The sequence below is a fragment of the Lissotriton helveticus genome, chromosome 5_1, assembly GCF_964261635.1.
Source record: "Lissotriton helveticus chromosome 5_1, aLisHel1.1, whole genome shotgun sequence".
NCBI classification, from domain to species: domain Eukaryota; kingdom Metazoa; phylum Chordata; class Amphibia; order Caudata; family Salamandridae; genus Lissotriton; species Lissotriton helveticus.
In genome coordinates, this window is record NC_136065.1 from 1,241,892,334 (window position 1) to 1,241,920,023 (window position 27,690).

General features: G+C 42.2%; 2 protein-coding genes across 7 annotated transcripts in view; both read right to left on the reverse strand.

Annotated features, from left to right (window-relative positions):
* IKZF5 (IKAROS family zinc finger 5) overlaps window positions 1–27,690 on the reverse strand; it is a 98,916-nt gene that overhangs the window by 53,485 nt on the left and 17,741 nt on the right. For 3 of the 6 annotated variants that reach the window (XM_078643997.1, XM_078644003.1, XM_078643998.1), the window contains 2 exons: window positions 6,191–6,260; window positions 5,580–5,653 (listed from right to left, as the gene is read on the reverse strand). The gene's annotated coding sequence lies outside the window, so the exon portion shown is untranslated. Of the gene's footprint in view, window positions 1–5,579; window positions 5,654–6,190; window positions 6,261–23,929; window positions 23,954–27,690 lie in introns of those variants that run through there. The other 3 variants (XM_078643999.1, XM_078644000.1, XM_078644001.1) reach the window with 2 other exon arrangements.
* The window catches only part of LOC144755257 (uncharacterized), an 82,209-nt gene that overhangs the window by 23,927 nt on the left and 30,592 nt on the right, over window positions 1–27,690 (reverse strand). The gene's annotated exons all lie outside the window — the stretch shown is intronic.

Consider the following 27,690-nt stretch of genomic DNA (forward strand, 5'->3'; position numbering starts at 1 on the left):
ACAACGATCTAAACTAAAGGACCCCGGGTCCTTCGGGTCTTTGTTAGGCTTAGGGGTCATTACAGTTAGGGCATCTCGCACAGACAGAGGTAATTCACCCCAACACCTAGTCTCCGGCGACGTCTTCAGTAGGAGGGATAAGTAAAGCCGAGTAGGCCTGATGATACTTCTCCGGGAGTACCCCAGGGTCAGGGCATCTACCGCAGGCCATATCTTGTATGGCTGCCGACACTTCCTCCACTCGTATCTCCCCCTCCAATTAGTCCCTCTGGCCTTCCGTAAACCTGGGACCAGCCACCCGGTCCAAGAAGGCCATCGTGTCACCTAGCGAGTCAGTTGCGGGCTCCCCCTACACTCCTGCCAGGTGTTCCCTCAAAAAGGAATTTATCCCACATTGGCCCGCTGCAATGGTTCAGTCTGGATCATTCAGTGGGGGTGGTCTTCCCTTTTAAGCAGCCAGGCCAACAGCTGGCATGATCTGTCCCCCTCCCTGTGAAACCACTATCCATACTCCCAGGGCTTCAAGTGGGCCGGGTCTCAGCCGTGCTGAGCACTGGCAGCTTTTTTAAAGGGGGCCTCAAAACGGGTCTCTATCGGGCTCTGTTTTGGGCCCTGGCACAGGTGGTCAGTTTTTTTCCGGACTGCAGTGCCAGCAGGCACATTGATGTGCGCGTGCTCACACTGCTCACTTCTCACTAGTGGAGAAATTACGGCATGACGTCATGCCAGGTGAGCGTTGTAGGGGGAAGGGAAATCCTTTAAAGAGAGATTTTCTCTCTGGATTTCCCTTCTCGAAACTCAGCAGCAGCAACATCGTCCTAGTGTCACTGGGGCTTTCAGTGGAAGCTTTTTCAGTATCATAAACAAGCCATAGTTGCTGCTTATTTATCCTACGCAACTAACAACCTTTGACAACGCCAATAGTCCTGACTTGTATGTATGTATGTTACTTGTATCATACATCTAAATGCAGTGACAGAAACAGCAAAATACAAGTACGGGGAGGCACACTATGCTAAGCACAGATTTTTAGTGTGTGTTATAAGCCAAGCCCTTATTTATAATGGCCACGCCGCTTTGAGACACCCTGCACCAGTTATTTTATTGCACGTAAAGCCCTGCTTTCTCCCACCTCGTGTGGCAGTCCAGTCTAACCCAGAGATCCGGCATTCTGCCCTGAGCATCAAGCGGCTCTGTGCTCTTATCTGTTGCGTCACAGGTGCATCGCTGTAAACCGGTCAACTCATGTTTCCCTTTAGCAGGTCCTGCTCTAGTCGATGCCTAGTGGCCATCACCTTTAGGGTACCTCACTAAGTACCTTAAACTCCTGCTGGAATCAACATACCCCTATAAATTTAGTCCTGCAGCTTAGTACTTGTCAAAGTTGTTTAAAATGCGTCTTCCTTTCCTTGTCTACAATCTGGGCACAAGTCGTAAAAAAAAGAAGTGGGGCGACGCTGTCACTGGAAGTGACGTTACGACAGGAAATGACGTCACAAAATGTGCCGAGCTCCTCGTCCCAGAGAGGCCAAAGAGTTAAGTCCAGGTAAAATAAGTGGGGATGCCGTCCACCCGCGTCGTACCCAGACTCGAGCCCTGTCTACAATACTTGGCATATTGTCTACCGCCCAGGGAGCAAGATCACTAGATTCCTACCAGGCCTCTACCTCTCGCTATATCTACTGCCCGTGGCATGCCTAGTCAGAAATTTGTCTTGATCTGCATAGTCATTATACTCAGACACTTTTAGTTTGATTTCAGCTAACATAGCTGAGTTAGGTGTGTTACGCCATTCACTTTCCAGTGTGCCAATGTTGCACTCCAACAGTTTTAGCTAGTGGCAAATAGGTTTTAGTATTCGGTGACATTTAGAAATATAATGCCCCATAATGACCACCCTAAATGCATTCCAAATCGTACCCTTGTCAACTACTGAACCATCATTTATTTTAAATCATTCCAGTTTATCTTGGCAACAGAACATATTTCAGGGTACCTTGGGACAAACACCAGGCGGGGCGGCAACCCTGGCTTCCCGGGATCAGAAAGGGTGTGTGCCGGGTGGTCCACCTCGGTGGTCCACATGCTAACCTCAGCAAACACACCAGAAATCCGGTTTGGACGACGTGGCATGTATCAAGGAAATAAATGGACCTTCCCAGGTTTCCCCATGTGTAGTACACCAGATTTATATTAATGTGTAATCTTGTATAATGGATATAAAATTTGAGGGTGCACACTACAATAATGTGGTGCCCTTACAAGACCCTGTGCTCAATGATACACCGGCCTTCTGAGTCTGACACTGTACATATGTAAAAAAAACTGTCTCCTGTCATATCAGAAGCGCCACGCCCCTAGAGTACGCAAACTATGAGGAAAAATAGAGGTGCAAAGCCAATTTTGCATAGCGTTGGATTTCAGACAGGGGTGTGAGAAGGTTTACTTGAAATAGGGCTACTACCACATTATGTTGTACCAAGTCTGCCCAGAACCGTCTTAGTCTTGCGAGGATTGTTACGTCCTCTGACATTCCACGTGAGGCATCTCAGGTTGGCCATCAGCCTACATGGGGTGGGTGATGCGTGGGAACACAAAAGTGTACGTTGATGTGCATATTCCTGCAATGAGAGCTCTCGACAGAACTCTGTGGGGGTGCAATCAACTTTTATCATGGGTGTACATTGCTCATTTAGTAGATCCAGCTGGAGATACTCCCTCTCCCCACCCACAGTGGCTTACCCCAACTGGCCAGTAAACTACAGCCATTCCACTCAGAAACCTATCCAAAAAACAAACCCAGCTTTGAAGCAGGTAACCCTTAACTACCAAACATCTGTTGATATGTGGGGATTTCCTATGGGAGGCAGTTGGAGCACCCACAAAAACCTCTGAACAGGCGGATGTGGTCAGGGAGATCGGGTTATGTCCCTATTGGTGAAACTGTTCGGGACAAGGAGCTATCTAGCTGTTAAGCATCCAAAGTCGTTAGAAGCAAAGAGCTAAGCAGTTCCTAGTAAAGTCATGATAAAAGTCTCAAGGGTTTGGCTGCTGCAATCTGCAGCCATTTAATTTTGTTTGTCATCTGGATCCGAAACCTGTGTCTTGTTGCGTCGTTTAAGGAGGGTGGCGTTGAAGACTTTTTGTTGGCCTTCATGGTCAATTCATAAGTGTGCTGTGTACAGCATAGCATAGTTTATCCCTGCCTTTTGTAGCTGTAGTTTAATGGGAGGCACTCCCTTCGTGGGGAATGTACAGCGATCGTAAAATCTGGAGAAAAAGGCGATGCCATTAGCTTGGTAGTTAAGCTCTTTTTTCATCTCTGGTATTGCGGTCCCTGTAATTTATGAGCTTTACAATGGCGGGGCGCAAAGGGGCAACCGATGGATGCCACTTCACCAAAGTTCAGTGCGCCTGCTCCACCACTAGCAGACTGAAAAGGTTGTGAGCTGCAAACAGTGACAGCAGCATTGTATACACAGAGAGCTCCAGGATCCCAATAATGAGCACGTTGTTGTGGCGCAATCGCTCTTCAAGGTCTCCATTTTTAGCTTGGAGCACCGTCAGTACTTTTTCGATATTCAAGCATTTGGTGGAGTCTTGCTTTAGATCATCCTCTAAGTCAGAGATTCGCTAGTCTGCTGTGGCAATGTGGTTGGCTTGCTTATCTAGTTTGGCTGACACTGAGTCAATACTTACTGAATGGCCTATAGCAGTGATGTTAAGTCTGTTTTACCTGGAGTCTTGTCCGCAATCTCAGACCTCAGATTTTCCCCCATGGTGCCGAAGCCTGAGGGTTTGGTGGATCGTTTTGCCTCAAACGGGAGACGGGACAGGCTCTGACCAGAAATACACATAATGCGAATGGTCACACCCTCGGCAGGGTTCAGGGGAATGCGCGGGCAGAGCGACGCTCAGTTGTTTATGGCACCAAGTGATTTCAGTCGGCCTGCATACAGGTGGGGGGGGGGCAAGGGGTACTCTTGGTTTCTCTTCACAGTCCCAGGTGGTCACCAGAGCAGCTATCAACCACCATAGTTTTGTCTTTAATTCAGGAGCCTGGTTTTGCTACACATTGGTACCAGTGACTGTTGGTTTCTGCCCCCCTCACATTAAAGTGAAGCCGTCTTGCCCTGGGTTCTCAAGCGACCCCTTCAATAAGCTGATACTAAAAGTTAACATATTACAGCTATGGGCTATACTGCATCTTTTATTTGTTATTAAAAAAATAAACATTTCAATGAGAATGAGAATTATTTTACTAAGGCAATGACCAGTCGTGTTTCCTTGGTTTGTAAATGATATGCTTTTATCTGTAGCCATCGTGGATACACACATTTTGTTTCACATTATTGGCCCATATCTCTTACTTGCCTCAGTAGGCCTAGCTCTATATTGGATTATAGCAAGGATTGTGGGGGAATGTTTTTAGATGCTCTTCCCTTTATGCTGTATTTTTTTCTAGCCCTAGAGTCACCCCTCTTCTTTTGGCAGAGATAAAAAAGTATGTTAGCTCCAAAGTATTGTCAATTATTGGCAGAGGCAATACATTACAAGCACCCACAAGCTCTAATTTATGGACATAAATCTGTATCTATCTGATAACTGAAAGGCATTGCAGCACTATGCACGGCCTTTCAACTCGACGGCAAAAACATAGCCAACAAGTAAGTGGAAGGGTAGCTAAGTCTGGAGCAGAAGTGGACTGTCACTGCATTGTGATGTACAGTTCTTTAAATAGGTGAGGTCAAAGTTCTTTTTGCACCAAAGAATTTTTACTGCCACTACAAACGTGTTGCAGTAACCTGGCCTCGCATATCTGCAACTCTAAAAGATTTAGCACTCAATGCTTTTGACCACATGCTGTTATTATGCTTTGCCACTGAACATACAAATAATAATAGTCAAGAATGAGGGTTTTGTAGATTTTCAGTAAACAGGGTATGACTGTTTGGTAGTCCGAGATCTGTGCATCAGAGACATGCTACTGAGTTGTGGAACTACCAGGGGATCGCTAAAATTATGTCACTTCACCTGCACTCAGGAAACTGGTAAAAACGTACTCTTTTCACCTCTTTCTGAACTAAGAATAGTTTTCTCTTATGAACTCAGACCAAATCTTACCATACCGGTTTATACTGCCTAATTTACTCTAGTCTAGTTAATTTCTGTATGTTGCTCTCACTATGTGATTGTGAGCTTCACCAGCAGTGCATTGCACAGGCAACTGGAGGCAAAGACCTTATCCCACTGAAGCCTATTCAGGAGTCCCATTCAGAGGCTCCTTTGATATAGGTAGGCAAGGAATTTATTGAAAACCTCTACATCAGTGTACATCAATGATTGTGCTTTCAAACCCTCACTGCCATTCTTATATGTCTCTATTTTCTGAGAATCAGGGGATATAACTAGCCACAAGCATTCTTATACTGCTCACATATTATTATTAATAATAATAATAAAAATATATAATATGTAGTTATTACTGCTGTTTAAACCTGGAGATGGCAATGAGAGTAAAAGATAAGACACTGTGTTCACCATTATTCTGAGAACTGCAGTAGAGATAATGAACATACTTTAAACTATATGACTTGTCCAGGTTCATCACAGTCTTACTTCATCAGGAAATGTACGCCTCTCACGGAAATCTCTAAAGAAGAGAAAATATTAAGAGCGGCTCAGACTTGACAAAAAGTGTAGATGATTGACAAAATATGGAACTGCTGTTAAATAAGGGAAGCTTTAGTTTTTGTCTCCTGCATCTGTTGGTGGCCACAGGATTGCTCTTCAAAACTCTGATATATTCCAGATTCAACCCCCAGAAGGCAAGAGTATGCAAATCAAATGAATCTAGAGAAGGTTCATGATTCAAAGCCCAAAGCTACTTCCAGGACATCACATTCAACTGCCAAAGATTTATAGGGTGCCTTCATGCTCCACTGAAGATAGAGCTACTTCTTTGCTTAAGAATTCCTGCACTATCCAGTGTGCTGGAACACTGACCCACCTTATTTGTGCCCTGATTAAATGTATCAAATCATCAACATGTTGCGAGGAGCACAATAATAAAAGACCCAGCAACCTGGCTGGACCTAAATACAGAACACTACTTCTCCCTTCTCTCCTTTCATGGAGGCAAACAACAAGCACATTACCCCAATGTGCAAAGTAAGGTAGAGTTTCTTACCTCTAATTGACGTTTTCCATAATTAATGATGAATCGGATATTTCGGAAGGTCCAGCTTCATCCTGAAACTCTTTAAAATAAATATTTTAAGGCAAAATGTTTAAAAGTGAAAAATAATATTCAATCTTCATATAAAATAAGTCAAAGAAACACAGTTTGTTCATAAAATTGGATGTTGCCTCTTCGCGGCCAGCAAAGATGAAGCACTGCAGTAACCTGCTCTGGTCAAGTCTGTCAGTTCTACATGAGGCGCCCAAAAAAGAAAGCTTTCTACGACCTTGGGGAACTGGTTCATCACAAATAATAAGATGCCCATGATTGAGGACTGCAATTAAAGATAAGCAGCCATACCCTTCCACTTCATGGGATATTTACTGTTTAATGTGCACATACGTTCGGAGGGTAAGGAGAAAAGAAATAACATGATTAAACACAACAGGATCTTAAGAGGTACCAACCCTACAAAAGAATCTATTTTGGCATCAGAAAACCTATTTAGTAGTGTGTGGAGCAATCTCGATGTAGTAGCACTATTATTATTTATGGGAATGTTCCCTACGAGACTACAACAGCTGCTTTTTCCACTAGATGAGGGAGCTCCATGTCTCCCTGGATACTGGAGATTAAGTATCCTAGGAAAATGCTTAACATTATCAATGCTTTGTTTGGATATATGGTCCCAACACAAGGAAGGGCTTTGGACCCAAGTCTCTTCTGAATATGACGTCTTATATCTTCCATCACAAATATCTTACACCTGGCTTAGTATTCAAAGCATACAAGAACTGTTTTGTTGTGGTTGAAGGATTTGCAAAAATAAGAACAGGTAAAGGAATTTTCCTGGTTTATGTGTTATCCAGGAATTACCTCATAAAGGAGATAGGGCGAGTAGAAGGGACAACTCTGTCCCTACAATAAATAGAGTAAGGCTCATCAACCGTAAGCATACTCCTTGTGGAAGTTGGTTATCAAAAAAAATAACTGATGATCATAGGACATTCCCCAAGCTTAACTTACATGAGCTAGCCGTTAGTTACAGAAAGCATGCACAATGTGCACTTTTCATGATGACTTGCTGATTAAGCTCAGCCGCAGACACTGTTTATAGACTTCTGAACTATCAGTCAACAATGGGGACTTGTTGGTCTTGGACCTTTATCACAATTTTACGACCACATGGAATAACTAGCATATAATTAGTGCTATACTGGATCCCTTTACACTTACAAATGTGGACATACCATTATCTTCGACACAACCAGACAGCGTGTGTACTAAGACCCATTGACTGAGTCTTTTAAGGGTTGAAACATTGACAACTACCCCCACATGTATACTAGCCACTGTATGTGTCGTAGAGTGAGCTATTGTGATTTCCTGTGCCATATCATATAATAGTCTAGATGGAATGTACACTACTCTGCAACACATTATTTTATTAGATTGACAACCACCTTTTCATTGGGTAACCTGCACTATATAAATCTAACTTTTGCTTAGGTCAACCGAATATAACTGGCTTTCCTTAAGATGAGATAATTGCTGCGTCTTAATTAGCTGTTACAAAATAACTATATTTTTGCGTACTTGTTTTACGACATGGGGGTAGAGCAAACAATTTTGTACTTCAAAAAAAATTAAATGTTTTTTAGTTTTATATAGAGCGAACTAGACCCGAGACATCGGGTATCAGAGCGCTTTACATGAGCACCAGCTTCATTACAGATGGACACATTCATTTTTGTTAGCCACGGGGAGATTAAGTGATTTGCCCAGAATCACAGGATGTTGTGCGTCATTGTCGAGACTCGAACCCGGTACCCCAGCTTCGAAGTCAACTGCTCTAGCCATAAGGCTACATCCTCCCCCTTCTGTTCCTATGTTGACACCTTGGAACTTTACACTAGAGGAGTCAATAAACTGCACCCTCTCTTACATATTATATATTCAAGAAACAAATTCGCTGCCACTAATGTAACACACCCAGACAAAGACACTGTCTTCTTTGAGGGCACACTTGGTGTGCTGCTCCCGATCACAGAACAGGTCTCGGCCTCTGAGCACATGCTAGAATAGTGTGACACCAGGGTAATAAATGTCAGGATACCAGTTTCACATGCAGGTGGTCAATCATGGCAGAAGAACATGCCGGTATACCATGCAGAGGACATCACAGTTCGAAAAGGATGTCACCAAAATAAGGCACTGCAACTGAAGATATATATGCCCTTATTTAAATCTATGGGTGCTAGGAATGGGGGCTGACTGAAAGAAAACGTGTCTCGTTTGGGGGTGTGTGAAATCTGTGCAATTAGCTTTGGTGTAATAAAGCAAAATTTCAGGAACATTGTTTGAAATTATTTGTAATAATGTGAAAAGCAAATCCATCATTTAGTGCTAAGTTTTAGGTTGAAATACATTCTCATGACAACTCTATGATCATTTCTCACTAAAAAACTAAACAAAAAAATCCCCACAAAAAACACAATGGCCAGGAACAACAGCCGCCTGCTTTCTGGCATTGCCAATGCTCTACTGTGCTATAATTTTGCAGTGCTTGATGGAGTAATTATGCAAAGTGACAACTGTGGGAATTTAGCTTAAATAGCATAACGTGAAATTCACAAAATCACATCAGCATAATTAAAAGTTGTCAGGGCTTCAGCTTATTGTACTTAAAAATGAACCCTCTACAAAGAAAAGATTAAATATAAGTATTAGCTTTGAACTCTGAACTGACAATGAGTTGTGTACACATCCTGTTCTCCTCTCATACACACTATCCATCTTCTCCTACAGCTGAAACTTTGGGTTGATCAGGTCATTCAAGCACTGAAGCGCAGAGAGATAAAACAATGTGGCCAGGACTAAGTATTAGTGTTTGGGGAGTTTGAGATCTAAGCCAGTTTGTCCCTAAGATCAGCAGATTCTATGAACCTAAGCTCTTCCAGAAACATATACTGTGTATTTGCTTTTGTAATTAATACCATGAACGAAGCTTTACAGGTGCACATCAGAAGACATCTGCTCCAGCATTTGAAAAATCTTCTTTATAGGCGTTTGCGTTGTATACTCCATATATTCCCTCATGTTGCTATGATCACGACGGTACGGATTCCTTCAGGTTCAACCTAAAGCTCTCGTTATATACCTACATATGCGTTCAGATATTACTTTATTTTTCCAATCCTTGAGCTAGTTAGCTATCCTTGCTGAAGCAGTGGTCTAGCAGTAGACAGATTGTTCATCTGATTCTAGTTTTTATCAAAAATAGATAATACAGCACTAACTCAAATGCAAATAATGTGCTTCTTTCTAGGCCTGGGCATGAAATTCTGCTCTGCTAGCGTAGGTTGCAGTTTTTCCCAAGTGGAGTTCCAATAAAGTCAGAGGAGTGGAGTTTTGTTCCTTGCTCGTGCTCGCCAATGTTAAACTGGTGAGGGTGAGCAAGGAAAATCTTACTCCTGACCACCTCCTGGTGATATTTCTGAATGCGGGCAGTCGCGGATGGTCGCTACAGCTTGCACTGAGAAACCTTCCGTTCGCGATGAGGAAGCTGGTGCTCAAGTAGAATATTTACTCTAGCGGCAGAAAGAAGCAGCACTCTCTTGCACTGCACATGGTGCCTTTCGCACTAATGTTACAGCATGGGACAGACACCCAGCACTAAAAATCAGTGCGAACGGCACAACGTAAGGCACTCTGCCGCTTGCGAAACTCTGCATAGAGCAGCTGAGTTTTTTGGTCACATCTCGGAGTTCTGCGTAGATAACTGGAAATGTTGAAATGCTGAAAAGGACTACAGCTTGTCTTTTTTGAGGGCGAATTGGACATTAGTAGAGTGAATGTAGACAGAATCCAGAAAGAATGAAAAATAATATACAACAAAATCAGAAGGTGCAGAAAAATAATGCAATGTCAAAAACGCAGAACATGCTAAGTCAGAAAACGTTTCAAATGCCAGTAGCTACAGCTCCAGCGATGCAGTCCACGTTGTAGTGATCAACAATAAACATATTGTTAATCAGGTTTCAGCAGATGAACCAGTCAAAATAGAACAAATGCATAATAAACATCAGTTTGTTTTTTTGTGGAGTTTTATATAGCGCGAACTAGACCCGAAGGTATCAGAGCGCTTTACATAAGCACCAGTTACGTTACAGACGGACACATTTTTTTAAAGTTTTTTGTTTTTTTTAAAAGAGTTTTATATAGACCGAACTAGACCCGAAGATATCAGGTATCAAAGCGCTTTACATTAGCACCAGTTTTGTTACACAAGGACACATTCATTTTGCTAGGCACAGGGAGATCAAGTGATTTGCCCAGAATCACAGAATTCAGGATAATATACAACAAAATCAGCAGATGCAGAAAAATAATGCAACGTCAAAAATGCAGAACATGCTAAGTCAGAAAACTTTTCAAATGCCAGTAGCTCCAGTGATGCAGTCCACGTTGTAGGGATCAACAATAAACATATTGCTAATCAGGTTTCGGCAGATGAACCAGTCAAAACAGAACAAATGCAGAATAAATATCATTTTGGGGGGTGGGGGGGAGTTTATATAGCGCAAACTAGACCCGAAGGTATCGGAGCGCTTTACATAAGCACCAGTTTCGTTACAGAAGGACACATTTTAATTTTTTTTATAGAGTTTTATATAGCACGAACTAGACCCGAAGATATCGGGTATCAGAGCGCTTAACATTAGCATCAGTTTCGTTACACAAGGACTCAGTTTCAGTTTCATAAAGCTTTATTCGGAGCATAGAAAACATGTCCATAAAAGCACACAGTAATAATACAGAACATTTGATCAGTAATAAAAACAAAAACACATAATACATGATAATCCAGAAGGGGATGGAATAAATAATTTAAATAATTAAAAACACGTGCTTTTCCTAGCACCAATTGCTTTAAGCAGAAAAGTAGCCGTAAAAAAGCAAATGTCTGGGTGGTGCAAATTAAAAAGCAGTTTCATAGAGTCGTTGATTGTTCTTACTCCAAATCTTTTCAACATGGGCTTTAAGAAAATTTTCCGCAGTTCACCATACAGTTTACACGATAAGAGAAAGTGCATAGTGCTTTTCTCAGCATTATTATCACAAGCACAAGGTCCGGATGGGCGCATTTTTACATTGGGACACGCTACTAGATAATGTACTGTTCCCATCCTCATCCTGGTCAGCACAAACTGGTGCGAAACTCTTGTCACCTGTGTCAGGTACGGTTGGAGTCCAATAAAGTCATTCAGACTGTTATACAACATACAGGTAGAGAGATTCGATTCCTCCAAAGCACGTCTCTCTGCACAATAATTCAAGAAGGTGATTTTCAAATTGGACTTAGAAATTTCAGAGGCACAATATCGATCATTGGACACATTAAACCCAAAAACCTTCTGGAAGCTATCAATCGTATATTTGATCCAGGGGATCTTTAGATGCTGATCCAAAGTAAGGCAATCATTGATGATGGCTCTATTCAGAGAGGTACCATCATTCAGCCATACCGTGCGCCACAATAATAAGGGTCTTAACATGATCATGTCGTTCAAAAATTGGATCCCCATTTTCTTATGTACCAAGTTATTGGAGGTAGATTTAGGTAAGCACAGGAGCCTTTTCAGAAAATTATTCTCCTCTACCTGCAGACTCCCGGCTGGTGACACACCCCATATTCCGGCCCCATAAAGGGCCGCGGAAAGACATCTGGATTGAAAAATATTTAACATGTCTTTAATATGCCTATTCCCCAATTTTTTGGCAAATACAAATACCCCATTGGCACTCCTCGTCATCTTTGTTTTAATAGCTTTATGTTCGATATCCCAATTACCGTTTTTGGTGAATGTAATCCCCAAGTAGCAAAAGTTATCGACTTTTTGGACCGGTTCACCTTCTATGGAATAATGGGAATTAAATTTTGTTTTAGATCGTCCTGACCCACACTCCATAACATAGGTTTTTGTCCTATTAATCACCAGCTTCCTACTCTTGATGAACAGTACGAACCTGTCCATCAAACGTTGAAGACCTAACGGGGTCCTGGACAGCAGCACGGCGTCATCCGCATAGAGTAATCCCGGGATGTTAAGATTGTTAACTCTCGGGACGTCCGCCGCAACTGTTTGTAGAACAGAATCCACCTCATTAATAAAGAGTGTGAAGAGCAGGGGTGCTAAAACACACCCCTGCCTTATTCCCCTTCCGATCCTGAACTTGGTCGTACACTCCCCATTAATTCCATACCGAACACTGGTACATAATTTTTCATACAGGCGGGCCAAGAAGTAAACTATGCCTTCAGGGGTTCCCATTTCAATTAGTTTGGCCCAAAGTATAGCGTGATCTACCATATCAAAAGCACTGCTAAGGTCAGCGAAACATAAATAAATAGACCCTTTTTTGGCCTGGGTGTATTTCCCTACCAAAAGTTCTAAATTCAAGCATTGCTCAATGGTGCCACGACCCTTCCTGAACCCAAACTGACTGTCGGTTAAGATCCCGTTGGTCTCTGCCCATTCCTCTAATCTGATTAAAAGGACCCGGCTCATGACTTTTACCGATTAATCCAATAAGGATATCGGCCGATAATTTTTTGCGTCACCCCGCTCACCTTTTTTAAAAATGGGAACAATGATTGATTCAGCCCATGTTGACGGTATCTCACAACTAACTGCAGTATTAAATTTTTTTACCAACAATGGGCCCCATATCTCCGGGGCGGTCTTGTACACATCTATAGGCACCCCGTCTGGTCCCTGGGCCTTCCCTCCCTTGCTGGCTCTAATACTATCCATAACCTCAGATATCGTGATATTTAAGGCAACAATAGGCCAACTATCTCCAGAGGAGATCGGTCCATTACCAGAGTCAAAAATAATGGAAAAATGTTGAATCCATGATTCCTTGCTCACGTTAGACGTTAGCTCCGGAACCTTCTTGTCCTTAAGAAATGGACAATTCACAGTGGCCCAAAACAGTGTACAATTCTTCAGTTCTGCTGCTTGGCTGAGATTATCCCACGCTTCCTGCTGGAGTTCAGCCTTTCTGCGCTTAAGTGTCATGTTGTAATCCAGCCTAAGTTGGGTCACCAGACTCTTGTCTCTCGGTTTGACTGCTAAGGCCTCTTTGAGGTCTTTCCGGGCGGTAGAACAGGCATGGTCAAACCACCCCCTTTTTTGTCTACAATTGTGCCCAGCTACTCTAGTGAACTTCTTATTGATAATTGCATGAATCCTGCCAAAGTGATCAATACTGTCAGACATGTTTTCTTCCTGTTCGAGGATCGCCGTGATTTCTATCATACAGCTGTTAATGATAGAGTCAGATGTTATTTCAGCTTTATCGCCTATCCACCTCAACCTAAAACCATTGGGTCTGTGGGGTTCAATATTAACAACAGTACCCGAATCGGAAACGGGGGCAGGTTTCCAGATCATGGCTTCAATAGTTAAGCAGTTATGGTCACTTAGCATAACATCCATCACCTTTAGTTCTGAGCACAAGGGGGTTAGGTTATAGGACATGCACATAAAATCAATGACATTGTTGGCCCCCCTCCCTGTGAAAGTCGGTAGACTTTCTCCTAAGTCGTTCTTTCCATTTTCCAAAATTTCCATATCATAATCTATCAGAAAACTGTTCAGAGTTTCTCCATACAGATTATGGGGAAAATGGACATCGGCATCCCCCAAACGATCGTAGACACCACATAACTTCTGAGATGATAAGGGGCAAACTGAAATATTAAAATCCCCCACAAAAATAAATTCATAAACACCATTAAAATTATTCATAATACTACTTAGCGCATTTTCTAAGTCAGTAATTGCTGTGTGCTTAGTGCCATCAAATATATTATTATAAAAATTTATCAAAAGGATATTTCTGCCCGCTTCTTGTGCTAGCCATAGAATTTGGGAATGAGCCCACACTAATACATGCTTTTTCACCAGAATTGGTAACTTGACTGAAATCAAAACCAACAACCCCCCTTTTGCTCTACCAGAGGGTGATGCCAAGGCAGGAAGTTCATACGATACAAAGCCATCAATACCCTTGACATTTTTGCACCATGTTTCCTGCAAGCAAATAATATCAAATAAACCAATAAATTATTTCCATCCTAAGATATCTTCCTTGGCCGTCAGGCCTGCAATATTCCAACTGGCGATATAGCAAATTTCACTATTCCTACAATGGCTAACGTTTGGCGGGCCATCACTCAATATGGACAGGTTCTCATCTAAATTAGAAAGCTCAATGTTATATCTAAAATTCTCATCATTTCCTTCAGTAGACATACAATTTATAAGTACATTACTAACCAATTCATTTTCAAATGTAACTGACTCTCCATTACAATTTTTGTTAACATCCCTCCTAATTCCAGGTCCCTTCTGATGTCAATCATTTCGATCCAGAAAACTCAGGGACTGGTACCTATTCTGGATTGGGACTTGGTAAACCATCCCATTAGCAGATGAAAAGATGCTATCACAAGTAGGTACAAAGTTGGGGGTGTGTGTTACATATCTGTTCCCTCCGGGGACAGAATTCCACATATACATAGGCGAAACAGGTCTACCATCAAGAAGACCAGGGCTAAAGGTGGGCAACACAGGTCTATTTTCAATAGATGAAAAATTGACATTAGAGTTAGTAGCCCCCTCCCTACGGTTAGCAGAAGGCAACCTGTTAAGATGGTTATAAAAATAGCCCAATGGTCTTGCAACGACATCTGTCTCAGACTGCATTATTGCAGCTGCTCTGAGCAAGACCGTCGCAACATGTTGCGGGTGTTTAAAATTAATAATCACACAATCACCCCCACCATTCTTCCGGGTATTACCAATCCAGTTAACCCTTCTGATAGATATAATTTGATCAGAGTAGCCAACTGGATAACCACAGTGACGATTCAACCATGAAATCGTTTTGTTTTTTAAAGAATCCCCGGACTCCTGGGTATCTGGGGCCTGGGTTAAAGCCGGGACGTTAGTTAAGACCACAACATAGGGTACACATTCAGGGGGAAGATCTACTGGTCGTCTACATATCCTTACAGATACCCCATCAGTGCCCCCTAAAGCGGTTGGTGTGGCTGACACGACTGGCATCGGCATGATCTTGTCTCTATTTGCTGCTGGTAGTATTCTTGCATCAGGGTTTAAACCTACAGGCACTACGGCTGCTGACGCAACCGCCGGTATGTGCTGAGGTCGACCCGCGTCAAGGTCCGCGTCAAGGTCTGGTGGGCGAGCCAGTACAGGTGTCACCTTTGGTGCTTGTTTTGCTCCAGTAGTAGCAAGAGGGGCGCTGTTAACTTGGCAAGGCCTTCCATTATCTTGTTTGGGTGCAGATTGAATGCATGTAGTATACTTTATAATTGGTATAAATGTATCCAAATTAGTAACATGCTGATCCACCACAGCCCTCAGTCTTAATACTTCAGCCCCCAATTCATCGATTTTAGCTAATAAAGGCTCCACAACCAACTTCAGTTTATCATCAATAGTACTCACTAACAGTTCAATTTGGTCAGTGTTGATGGAGACACAATTGACTTTAGATGTTGCCCCTATTTCACCAGTATTCTCCTTATTTATGGTGTCCTTTTTTTTTCTTGCCAAATGGTTCCCCCGTTTAGAAGCCGGTTTCCTACAGGCTCTCATAAATTTTGTGGCCCTGGTAGACTGTTGGGGGGTGCCTTCAAGAGGCTCAGATGGATTAGGTATATCTTCCATCACAGTAAGGTCATCAGGGGCCTCAGCATCAGTGGATTCAACATCAATACAGAAATTATCAGTCTCAGCTGCTATGATGGTATTATTGGTGTTATTGATATCCGTATTAGTAGGGTCCAGAGATGAAACCAAAGGAGGGTCAGGTAAGTTACCTTTGCCAAACGATTTCCTTCTGTCACTGTTTATTCTAGTGACTACTTTCAATAGGTAATTATCTGGTAAGGTAGATTGGATAGACATGTTGGGGGTATTTCCAAAGTCGCAGGCAGTGGGGTCACAGTCAATGATTTATGGACAACAAAATGCCACTATCCCGACAGAATTAAACTCGTACTCACAATTGAAACCAAGGGGGGTGGCCCATCCCGTCCCTGGTCGACCCCGGACGGCGACAGACGGTCCCGCCCTTGTCCCGGGCTTCTCCCGCGCGCGACTCACGGGTGTGAGGGGCGTTCCGTTCTTTAAGGCGCCTTCGGGCGCTCGTGCAGCGTCACTCCCGCCGCCGGGGCACCTGGGTAATGTAGTCTGGTGTCCCCCCGGTAGCGCTGGCCGTTCCCCTCACGGCGGTGCTGGAGCGCTGAGGCCTGGACACACTGGACGCGCTGGCCGTTCACCTCACGGCTTGGTAAGGACTCATTCATTTTGCTAGGCACGGGGGAGATTAAGTGATTTCCCAGAATCACAGAATGTTGAGCGACCCTGCCGAGACTCGGACCAAGGTTTCCCAGTTTCGAGGTGCACTACCCTGGCTGTTAGGCCACATTGATTTGAGCCCAGTACACTTGCTTGGAAGGGATCTTCTTCACAACATGAATTGAGTTCATTACTGCACACCGGATGGGGTTGCAATAGAAACACAAGATGAAGAGATAATCCAGAGTTCAGATGTTCCCAGATTTGGCAAAAGAAGACCTCCATCCAGATTTAAGACTCACTGTCAGAGAGGAGTAATGGGAATTTTCAGGGAAAGAAGTTGGGTTGGTAAAAACAGCAGAACCAGTTAAAATAAAGGTGAAACCAGATGCAATATCCCACAGCACTAGACCTTACAGGTTAACCAAAGAGGCTGAAGAGGGAAAGAAACCAGTGAATGAGAAAATGATTGAACAAGGAATGCTTCAAGAGATTCTTGGCAGTCCATGCAATTATCCTATAATAGGAATTAAGAAACAGAGTGGGAAATGAAGAACTGTTCAAGAACTCTGAAAGATTAATAAAATTACGGTTCCTTGTTGTCCTCTGGTAACAAATCCAGCTGTAATACTGTTCCAAATCCGGGCAGTGGTAGAATGGTACACAGTGATTGATTGTGCCAACCATTCTTTTCAATAACATTGAATGAGGATTCACAGTTGCCTTTTAAATTTCAATTTTTTAATAAAGTTCTTGTGTGGTGTAGAATCCTACAGGGGTATATAGAGAGTCCTTCAATTTTCTTTCAAATTCTTAAAAAGGATTTTAAAAGGGTGGGATTACCGAATAATTTAGTTCTAGTCCAGGGCATAGATGATCTCTTGTTAGCAACCAATACGAAAGAATATTGTAAAATTTAAGAAGATTGTAAAATGTACTTTATTGCACTGTTAAATCATTTGACGGAATGGGCATAAAGTCCCCCAACAAAAATGCTGTACTGTGAGAAGAAAGCTAACCTTGACACTATATTGAAAAGGGTGTACGAAACCTCTCAAAAGAAAGCATTTCTTCAATTCTGAAACTGAATCCCCTACACTCAAAATGAGGTTAGGATGTTTGTGGGAATTGATGGTCACTGTACATGGATTTCAAATTTTTCACAGATTGCAAACCCTTTAGTAGGACTGACATGTAATGATGTTCAAGATCCGGTACCATTTGGTGGCAAATGCTTTGAATCATTTAAGAAACTGAAGAGAGTTTGAGTCATTGCCTGCACTCAGGATGCTGGACTACAATATGATTTTGTATTTGCTCTGCCATGAAAAAGATGGGCGTGCACTCTCAACACTTGGGCTCAGAAACATGGAGGGCTCATGCTCCCAATTGCTTATCTTTCAGGAGTGTTGGATCCAGTTCCTATAAGACTTCCAGGAAGTCTAAAGTCGGTTGCAGCAGTTGGTCTGGAAATAGAACAAAGTGAATGAAGGAATTGTGATGGCCATACTTTAATTGTGTATGTTCCATACTCTGTTGAAATTCTTTTAACAAGATTATCAAGGTTGACACGTTATGAACAAGTGATACTTGGAGCACAACATATTTCAGTTCGAAGGTGGAATATCCTGAACCCAGCTACATTGCCTCCAATTTCAGACAAATGTGAAGGCAAAGGAAATATTGTTGATGATAAATTGGAGTTTGACTGCATTGAGGCAACTGAATTATTAAAAACGCCAAGCTCAGATATTAAGGAAATGCCACTAAAGGACTTTTGATGGTTCGTGTCCGAGAGATCCATATGGAGAATTGAGAGCTGCTTATGCAGTGTATTCTGTTGCAGAAACATTGGAGGCATCCTCCTTACCAAATGTGACACCAGCACAACCAGTGGAATTAATTGCTTTAATGAATGCTTTCTACTTATCAAAGAATTTAAATGCGACAAAATAGACAAATAGCCAGTATGGTTGTGTTGTGCACGATTACGACCAACTCTGGTTAAAAAGAGGGTTCATGACCTCTTCAGGTTCTTCAATTAATAGTATGCACATATTGGATTTGTCGGCCAGAATTCAGACACCAAAAGAAGTGGCAGTTGTACAGTGTTAAGTCCAATAGGCTAGGAAGGATTTAGTCACATTAAGAAATAAGTATGTTGACCAAATGGCAAGATATTGAACCTTGCAGAAAAATTAAGATGAGATTTTCGCAAATGATAATGAGAGTGTTCAAACAATGTAAACTGTTTCTTTATGGACTCATTGAAGACTTCTTTGAGCAAGGTGAGAGGTCTACAGGAAGATGCTGTTGCTGATGAAAAGTTAAAACGGATGAAATTGGATGACAAAAAGAATTATCAGCATTTTCACGTAAATAAAGATCAAAAGAATATTCTATCTGACTCGATGTTACAGCCCATGTGTAAATACTTGCATAATCAATTTCATGTAGGGGCAAATAGCCTGATTAGGCTTTTGAAAAAGAATTGGGAAAATACAGGATTTCAACATGTTGCAAAGAATGTATGGGACCGCTATCTAGTTTGCCAAATAAGCAATCAAGCTAAAAAGAATGTTACTGTCATGAATCCCAATGGCAAGTCAGAGGGCCCATATATGAGATTGCAAGCACACTTTATTTAGATGTCACTTTGCAATGACCATAAATATATCTTGGTAAGGGTCTTCTTGTTCCCTTAATGGGTCGAGACCTTTCCCACTAAGAGAGCAGATAGCCTTTCAGTAGCCACATTTTTGTAGAGGGAATGGATACCACGAATTGGCCACCTGACTTTGTTGAAACTGATCGTGGCACTCACTTAAAAAAATGAGGTGCTACAGATAATATGTACAGCTTTTGAGATCAAGCAAAGATTCCATTGCAGTTTTCTACTACAATCCTCTGATGTGGTGGAGTGGACATATGGTACTCTCAAGAACAAACTGGTAAAACAACACTGTAAATGCAATATTCAGGGACCTCCTCTATGAGACCGTAGGGTCAGGGAAAAAGAGGAGAATAAATATACAGTAGTATCAAAATTTTCCCTCATCGACCAAATTATTTACATACAAGAATTGCTTCACATTATTTCACTATTCAATTCAAGAAGTACACTTTACAAATACAGCATTTTATCTCAAAGATTCATTTTTATTTTATTTTATTTTTTTGTATATTTCATTTCTTTTTTCTAAATTAAGTCCATTTAACACGTGACAAGCAGTAGACTTCAGTTCTACAATGCGTATGTTCATTGATACATATATTTCTCTGCTACTTCATACTATTTCTAAAACAATTACATAAAAAACACCTCATATCATTGTGCCTCAACAGGTCGGAAATGGCCTGATGCACTTTTCTTTGAGTTGATGAATATGGAAAGTCTAAACAGGAAGACAGGTTTATCTCGGAATTAAATCATCATGTGCAGAGCAATGAGACCTGAACATGTACCTTCAGCTGCATTTGTTTCAATAACTGATGATGCAGTTCAAGATTATTGCAAAAGGTCTGGCTATTTGTTATACAATCTATCTTTCGCATGGTGGATGCAGACACAGAAGAGTACAGAGATAAGACATACAACAGCCTGAATGCAAGGTACTTGATTTTCATTCACAAACAAGTCTCCAAGAGGTGTTTAGATTAAAAGTGGCGTGATGATTAACAAGTTATCATGACTATTAATATTGCAGTAAAATGTGTGGGGGTGGCTCAATGAACCCACTTTACTCACACATAGAGAGTGTAGAGCAGTTGAAGCAGTGGAAGCAGTGGAAAAGGCAGAAGTTGATGGTCAAGGTGCACAGACTGCTGAAGAAAGGGCCAGTCTTAATGACAAGTTCGCAGCGTGTATCGGGAGCGTGGAAATGTTTCTTCTGTAACTGGTGACAATCAAGTTAAAAGATAAATCTAAAGCAACAGCTTAAAGTGAGATAGAATTCAAATGTAGAGCTTGAAACTACAGATGTCCAGTTACAAAGTGATCAGAGTGAAGGGCTGTTGCCGTGTAAAAGAACAAAGCATGGGTAGCAGTAAAAAGAAGCAGACTGATCAAAACCATAGGCTTGACAAGTTGAAACTGAAAATCACAGTTGAAAATACCTCCTTGGGATGAAGAAAATGTGCTGTAATGAAGGCAGACAAAAGAAAGCCTGAACAGAATACGAGATCAAGTGAGAACGAAAGTGCTGAAAGAAACTGAGAACTGAAGACTGTCACTGAAGATGTAGGCGCTGAAGAAATTCCCTGGAAGATAACTTGCAAGTAAAAACACTTGGCTAGAGACAAGAAGGCATTCCGCCTCGGAGACTAATGAGAGTGAAACATCGATTGGTGAAAGATCAGCCTGAAGCAGAGTTCCTAATTAGACGTATGCTTTGCCAGTTTGTGTGTGTCTCTAGCTAAAATCTCAGATAATGACACAAATGAAAAATTTTACTTATCTTTCAACAGGTGCAATAACTACGAGACAGACCCAGAACTAGAGACTGATTCAGAAGAACCACTACCTTGAAGGTGAAAAAGAGACTTTGAAATACGTAATTTAGATGAAATTCATAACATTGCTGATAATTTTGCTCAAAGACTGGAAAAAAAGAAAACACATACAGACTGCTAAATTTTTTGTGAATTTGACTTTGATTTTGAATTTTTTTCTTTTCCTTTAACAAGAACTGAGAAGTGAATATTATGTTTTCATCAGTTTATAATCACGTTCTGTAAAATGTTAGGCATGGCGTTATTAACTTTAATATAACTAGTGATCCTGCAAATGGAATTAACCATAAGGATTTATGACATAAGTTACCAATACATGAAAAGCATTTAGTTAGTGGTTTTAGAGACAATGAATAGACAAGAAGGATCAAGGAGAATATTGAGATCATGAAGGTTTAAAATTGGTTAGTGTGTACTTATCTTCCTAAATTGGCTGGAGAAAGGGTAACCTACGAGCAACTGGAGCGTTCTTACTCACTTTCCTGCAGTGTGTTTGTAGCTATTTTCAATTATGAGGAATTTCTTTCTCAGATCTGACTTATTTTAATGGGACACTCGAGAATCAGTTAAAATGATACAGAGAAAAAATATGGTAAATAATTGAAATAGATTAGACAAATAAAATCTGAAACTAATATGGATGCTGTTCACTCACGTTTACTAAGAACGTGATTTTATTATCGAATATAATAAGACAGGTATAAAAGTGATAAGAACTTTCGAAGAACATGAGACTGTTTGGAAGAGATTAAGGAAGCAGAATTTAGGTTTTTGGGTTTTGAGGTGCCCCTTCCTGCACAAAAACAATCCTGCCTGCAGCACAGTCCTCCTTACACCAAGGTGCATGGGTGCCTGCATTGGTGCTAGGCTGCCAAAACGGCACCAGCACAGGGGAAAGGACAGGATTGTGCCAAATTGGCTAAATAATGCACATTCCTGCCCTTTCACTGTGACGCAGGGCAGCGCAGCAAGCAGACGTGCTGCACTGCCCTGCGCCAGTAAAGTCATAAATATGGCGATACATGCATAGTCACACCTGTTCGAAAAGTGTATGACAATGACAATATAACAATACTGAGCAGTATTGGCAAGCATTTGTCTATCACTTATTTTTCACAGACATGAAAAAGCCACAGGCCTGAGCGCCACACAGAGTGAAACGTGTTGCCCTAAACAGAAAGAAAAAAAAGTCTCCTTAAATCCACTGTGAGATGAATAGATGCTGTACTCAATAAAATCGTCTCTTTTGCATTGTGATCACTTATCATAAGAAATCTCTTTCAATTTCCAGAATTCATTTGTTCTGACCATAAATAATATTTTGTTTTGGTGGCTGCATCTCTTTACCCAAAACAATTCAGAACGTACTGGTACAGATGATTTACCCAGAAACTTTCACACCTTACCAAATTTTAGAGGATATAATAGATTAAGTCCTCATACTGTCAACCCTCAACAATTGTGTACACAAATCTGCAACTAAAGCTGGGTTGGACAATTTTATGTGCTAACTCTATCCTCTAAATCCCTTCGACACAGCTATTATGAGACGAAGATTAGAAAAGAGATTGAGGGGGGATGGGAATAAACCAAAACACCTGCAATTGCCCACCAAAGCGGAACATGAAGCATCAGAAGTAATGACTAACTCTGCCTCTTCAGAAGTATTATCTTCTTTCCAAAACCGTGTTTAAAAACCATCTTAAATTAGATAAAAGCAAACTTCAAGCAGACAGTGCCCATAGAACTGAGATACTGTCTGCCATAATTGCAACTGTAGTCTGCCTGTCTACTCTGGTTGAGCCATTGAAAGATACTGAGTATCGTATAGAAACCCTGGAATCCATGCTCATGAGAATCAAAAAGGGATGGTGAAAGAGAATGGTTAAAACCTTTAACTTGGAAGTGTAATGTCCCGGAGAACACATCACAACAAGCTAACATGCTGACTGCAGGGAATCCACAGGGCATGGAATGGGAACACAACATCAATCTCATACCATGGGTCAGCAAACTAGTACAGGAAGGAGTTCAGCTAACAATATCTATCGCTTGAGACAATCGTATATCATCTATTTCTCCAAAAGCTGGAGCCACAACACATGCCATTGTCTTCTTTAAAGATTATCTCCTCTAAGAAATAGGAACTGAGGTTAATCAGAGAAAAGAGATGTGTCACCACCAAAGACAATTACTAATTTTCACTCTACCATGAGCCAGCTTGGGAAACCGGTATACGTCAATGAGAAATGAGGCCTCTGATTCTGGAACAAAGTCGTTGCTTTCCCGGCAAGATTGCAGCAGGCTCAGATTAATAGGCAGAGAGAGATCTGTTCAAACATTTACTGAACTAGAACAATTATGACATCCTACGTCACAGCGCATAAATATAAATGCATAATAGTCCTTCTGTGTCCCCTAAATAGAAAGGTAGAGTTATAGATGGCCATCGCCAACTTCCAGGACATAAAGAAGCACATATATGCCAAAGGGGATGGGAGGAGTTCCTGCTTACTGGAAAAGCAGGCCCAACTTTTGGGATGCTAGAAGAGGGAGGGATGAGGTTAGAAGGGTGACGAATGTGGGGAGTGATCATAGGAGGAAACAGAGGGCTGTTTGCTCTGCGAGTCCGATTTTTTTCTAAGGCCATCTAAACATGCTTAATTCTCTCTGAATAGCTACCTTTCATGTTAAGGGTCTACATACATGAACAAAACAATACAAAATCAAAGAGAAGCTTGCATACGTAAAACCCAGTATTGCTGGTACCTAAAACACTAGAGTTCAATATAAACACTGCACTTTTTCAAGCCTAGAGACTAAATCATTTTGTTACCTCTCAAAATCCAACAGGAGCAGCTTCTCTTAGAATCTCATGTAACATATCAGACACAGGAAGCCAATGGCTATTTGTAGGTATTAAAACAGACACAGAAGAATTACACATGTGATCCTTATACAATTCTAACAAAACTCCTCCTCTACAATACACTAAGGTTCAAAGTAAACTGCAAATCCCCTCTGGCAGTTTATTGTATTGGGAAATTTTAACTGCGTCATGTGTTTTTGGAGACACAACCAATACACACTGGGGCACATGGGTTGCATGGTTCTGACAGACAATTTCAGTAGTAATGTACTTATTAGATATAATTTACCCATTGCGATTAAGACACCAGCAGAAAAGCGCTTTCTACTCTTCAGTCCGTCGCCAATATTTAATGATAGACTTCTTTTTAATTAGCCGCACCCTGACAGAATGATCAAAGGCCATCTATCACTTAACCTGGGACTCGTGCCACATTCCGGTTACATTCAAATTAGGAGCACTGAGCAGGGAACAACAGCTGCCACAATAGACATTTCATTATGCCCTTCTGCGAGACGAAGTATATATTAGAAAAATTAAGATTTCTATAGGGGAATTCTTCGACACCATCATTCATTCAACAGCTAATAACATAGTATGAAATGCGATGAAAACTGGTAATCGCAGTTTTTCTCTGTAGTAAACCTCCCAACAACGCCATACAGAATATGAAGATGAGTCACTACTGAGGAGCAAGCTAGAAGATGCTGAAAAAAAGAATATTCTAGCAATACAATCTAAGCATCAATAACACCAAGTTAATTGGTGTGATCTGGCTCCTATTCCATCTTGACTCCATTCTTAAAACACAACACAGAAGCTTCAAACCTCCAGATATTTCCACTTTCCACTTGGGAACTGTAATGGGCGAGCTGGGGTGGGAGTAACGGAGTCAGAGACTTTGAGTAGGGATTTCAAGGAAGGCTTTATTTTTATGTACGCTCTTCTCCTTCTACTCGTCAGATTTTCTCTTGCAACCTCGGCAGGGTCCGTTTTTACGTTCTTGATGGGCTCCAGAAAGGATAAGCCAGGTAGTTCGGATCCTCCGTATCTCGCGGTAACCAAAACAAACAAAGAAAAGAAAAGGGGAGTTACTGGTACGTCCGGTATTGGTATCTGCGGGGCCAGGAGTGAGGGAAACCAGTGCTCGGGTGTTTGTATATTACTACGAGAGTGCTCAAGTGCTCGTGTGGGGTTGGGAACTCGGCAGACTGTACACTCGTATCTACAAGTATTTATTTACAGGCAGGCTTCTAATCGGCAGGCTAGACACGCCGTCCCACCCAACCCGCTACGTTGCCCCGTACCTGTGATAGCCACGCTCCTCCCGCGGGAGCGTGGCAGGGCGGCTCGTGGGGACGTTGGCCTCCTGGCTTGATGATAACGCCTGGGCTCGTCTCGTCCTCCTCTTCCGCTTCTTCCTCAAGGTTCCTCGACTGCTCACTCCTTCTCCTCTCTCCAACGCCTTTGCTCTCCGGGGAACCGCCGTCCGTCTTGTTCCGGGTTCGTCCCTCCTGTGATCCAGCTGACTCTGTGACGTTTAGGAAGGGAGGAGTCTCGTCGCGTTGGAAAGCAAAGTTAAAGGCGTCCTGACCCTTTTCCTCCTCGCATTCCCAAAGGGGTTCGTTTTCCTTGGGTTGCCATTCTTCGTGGAGGTAAGGAGAGTCCTGCTGTGGAGAGGGGACAGAAGCGGGTGACAAGGGGGCAGCTGACCACCAGTCTCGTATTTCGTCTCCTCCCTCAGAGGAACGACCCGCCCCATCACAGGAACACAGCAGGATTATTTCGTGCAACCCAGGACAGGGATAGTACATCTTGATACACTAATTTAGAGATTATGGAACATTACAGGACACACTGTTCTACACCTACTAAGACCATTGCTGCTTTTTCCCCTTTTTGTACAAAACTCACACTGCCTCATTAGGTAGCCCTATTGGAAAGTATGCCTGTAAGCCTTTCATTTTTTTAAAGTCTTTTTATTACAATTTTAAGCATATAACAAGAGTAGTGCCAGAACCCACCTGACGGTTTCATTATATTACTCTTTACAGATTACAATCCCAGATTCTGGACATCTCAGTCATAAAAATGCTTCTAGTCCCTTCTCAGTAATGCGTCACTCCTTAAGGAAATACATAAGTTCTTCTTTTGCACCAACCCAGTTCAAGGTGGTCTATTATTGGGAGGATCAGATATTTTCATCATCATATCAATTTATTTGGCCAGGTCCTTCGTCATCTGTTCAAGATAACTACATATGGTGTTTGTCTTCTAGGGCCAATTCTAATACATTATTTTTCCACCTCGGTAACCCGAGGCCCTGGAAAGACCAAATGTATAGAGTTGTGCCTTTCCTCCAAGGCCGTTTCTAATGCTCGCATTAACAGCATCATTTTGCAATGTTTTAGTTTCAGCCATATGTCTAGCAAACTCGTTTTACAGAGTTATCCATAGCCATGCCCGTCACTATGTTCATATAGTTGCTACATCACTCCAGAAGCACTCCGCTCTTCGACACACCCTGGTCATATGCAAGAAGTTGGCCTTCGGGCACTATATCTACCATACAGGGATGACCTCTCCGTATAAATCGGAGCCAGCTTACGGGCAAACCAATAAACTCCATGCTGCAGTTTCGCTGCTGTGTAATACAAAAATATACCAGGGAGGCCTAAATGCCCCTCCACCCAAGGCAGTTTCAGTGTATCAAGGATCACCGAACTGCATTTCCCAGCCTATATCTGAGCACATAGGCCTCAGAACGTGTCCATTGGCACAGGACACAGTGTTTTTATAACAAAGTTATCCTGACAAAAACACTATTTTCGGCTCATAATCAAAAGCTCAGAATCAAACGAGGCAAAGTTTGCCAAATTTCTACCGAACATCTTAAACCATCCATCATTCTACCCATATTAAGTAAGCAATGGGCTTACTGGAAATGTGATACCTCCACTCAAACACCTAAAGTTGCGTCTCTTCCATTCTAATCCCAGATCGGCTGGAAGAACCTCTTCACCTCGCCTCAACCTACCCAATGGGAAAAGCTGGGACTTGCTGCAATTAGTGCACAGCCCCAATACCACTGAAATGTCTCCATTTTGTCCAGAAAGCACGGTCACCGATTTAATTGGATCACATAAATATACCAATGCATCATCAGCATAGCATATAGGGAGACGACGATGTCTGTCATGTCTTCACCCAAATTTCTCATCAATCAATCAACAGAATTTGTATAGCGCGCTACTCACCCGTTAGGGTCTCAAGGCGCTAAGGGGGGGGGGGGGGGGGGGGGGGGGGTCGCTACTGCTCGAACGGCAAGGTCTTGAGTTGTTTCCTGAAGGAGAGATGGTCCAGGGTCAGCCGTAGGTGAGTGGGGAGGGAGTTCCATGTGTTGGCTGCCAGGTAGGAGAAGGATCTTCCTCCGACGGTGGATTTGCGGATTCGTGGGACGGAGGCGAGGTTGGCGGAACGGAGCTGGCGGGCGGGTGTGTAGAATGTGAGTCGGCTGTTGAGGTACTTCGGACCCGTGTCGTGGAGACCCTTGTGTGCGTGGGTGAGGAGTCTGAACGTGATCCTCTCAGATCCTCATGGAAGAAGACTGTCATATTTTGCATGTTAAAGGCTAAATTAACAATCCAAACAACAATGATGACACCAGGCAGCTCTGTCGAGTTTCTCTCTCCAAGGCCCAGGAGTCAAAGACTATTTCTCCTGTTCGT